This window comes from Panthera leo, chromosome D1 (genome assembly GCF_018350215.1).
Source record: "Panthera leo isolate Ple1 chromosome D1, P.leo_Ple1_pat1.1, whole genome shotgun sequence".
NCBI classification, from domain to species: domain Eukaryota; kingdom Metazoa; phylum Chordata; class Mammalia; order Carnivora; family Felidae; genus Panthera; species Panthera leo.
The window spans coordinates 51,338,556-51,340,784 of record NC_056688.1 but is presented as its reverse complement, the minus strand read 5'-3'; the positions used below and the strand labels follow the sequence as shown (position 1 = coordinate 51,340,784).

General features: G+C 43.6%; 1 pseudogene; it reads left to right on the top strand.

Moving 5' to 3' along the window:
• Positions 1-843: 843 nt before the first annotated feature.
• On the top strand, positions 844-1,688 carry LOC122200228 (annotated as a pseudogene).
• The last annotated feature ends 541 nt before the right edge of the window (positions 1,689-2,229 follow it).

Here is a 2,229-nt window from a genome sequence, read left to right as displayed (position 1 = left end):
CTAAAAACTATAAAACGCTGATGAAAATAACTGAAGACCACACCAAGAATTGGAAAGACATTCCATGCTCATGGATTGAAAGAACAAATATTGTCAAAAATGTCTATACTACCCAATCAGTCTCTATCAAAATACCAAAAGCATTTTTCACAGAACTAAAACAAACAATCCTAAAAATTTGTATGGAAGCACAAAAGACTCCGAACAGCAAGGCAATCTTGAAAAAGAAAAGCAAAGCCAGAATCATCACAATGCCGACTTCCAGTTACACTATAAAGCTACAGTGAACAAAACAACATAGTACTGGAACAAAAATAGTCACACAGATCAATGGAACAGAATAGAAAACCCAGAAATAAACCCACAACTATATGGTCAATAATCTTCCACTAAGCCGGAAAGAATATCCAATGGAAAAAAGATAATCTCTTCAACAAGTGGTGTTGGGAAAACTGGTCAGCAATATGCAAAAGAAAGAAACTGGACCACTTTCTCTCACCATCCACAAAAATTAATTTAAAATGGATTAAAGACCTAAATGTGATACCTGAAACCACAAAAATCATAGAAGAGAACAGAGGCAGTAATGTCTTTGATATCAGCCATAGTAACTTTTCCTAGATAGGTCCCTTGAAGCAAGGGAAACAAAAGCAAAAATAAACTATTAGAACTAAATCAAAATAAAAAGCTTCTGCACAGTGAAAGAAATAACAAAACTAAAAGAGAACCTACTGGCGTTCTAGTATTTCAGGGTGGAATGGGTGGAAGTGGGGGTAAGAAGTGGCTGCAGTGTGGATGGAAGGAGGCCAGAAGCTGAGAGCAAGCAGGGGCTGGGTGGGCACCATGGTAGGGATCACCACCATGTAGGCGGTGAAAGGCAGGATCTACGTTCTGCAGCAGCAAGCAGGTGATACAGAGGAATGAGCGGAGAACCTGAAGTGGGAAGTGGAGGAGGAAAGGTGGCCAAGAGCAGGCCGAGGCTGAGGTGGCCTCCTTGACCCCTAGGATGCAGCTGGTTGATGAGGAGCTGAACAGTGCCCAGGAGCACCTGGCAGCTGCCCTGCAAAAGTGGAGGAAACTGAGAAAGCTGCTACTCAGAGCAAGAGAGGTATGGACGTTATTGAAAACCTAGCCTTAACATATGAAGAGAAGATGGAACTCCAGGAAATCAACTCTAAGAAGCTTAGCACATTGCAGAAGAGGCAAATCTAAAGTCCAAAAAGGGGGCTCAGAAGTTGGTGATTATTGAGGAGCACGAGGAATGACCTGAGCTGGCATAGTCTCGTTGCCAAGACATGGATGAGCAGATCAGACTGATGGACCAGAACCTGAAGTGCCTGAGAGCTACTGCAGAAAATTACTCTCAAGCAGAGGACACATATGAAGAGGAGATAAATATTCTTACAGATAAACTCAAGGAAGCAGAGACCCGTGCATGATGAGTTTGCTGACAGGTCAGTGGCCAAACTGGAGAAGACAACTGATGACCTGGGAGATAAGCTTAAATGCACCAAAGAGGAACACCTCTGTACACAAAGGATGCTGGACCAGACTCCGCTTGACCTGAATGAGAGGCAGAGCAGCACAGTCCTGCTCTGCCACTGCTCCTCCCTCTCAGCCCGACTCCTCCTAAGGCTGAAGCTGGCCTTGAAACTGAGAGCTGATCTTTAACTGGAAGGCTGCTTTCTCATTTTGCCACCTCTCCCACCCCAACCCCTGTGTCTTTTTCACCAAACTGTCTCTGTCTCTCCCCAGGCATTCCAGTTGGGCTTCAAGCTGAGCACCCTGGGGACAATGTTTTTTTGCAATGTGTGCACAATGCAAAAGTGTCTTTAAAAGCATGTTGTGATGTACACACTTTGTAATTACCTTTTTTTCTGTTGATGTAGTAACCATTTGTACAACATCCAAATAATTCCACAGTTCTGAAGCAGCAGTCTAACCCCTTCCTCACATTTGGAAAGAAATTTTTCAGCTTAACACATACTGCCCTCTCCAAATTTATTTTGAAACTTCACTTCTTTAGGGTTGGGGCACATTGGCCACCCCGTCTGGCTGAGAACTCTCTCTACAGTCTGTGGGCTGATAATATGCTGATCTTTTAAGTTTCTTTCCCTGCCCAGTTCCCCTTTTTGGTGAGGTTACCATGAGGTCTGTTAGGTGTTTATCCTGCAGCTTATTGGCTTAAAATGCACTCTCCTTTGGTTTGTTCTCTATGGCACTGATTGA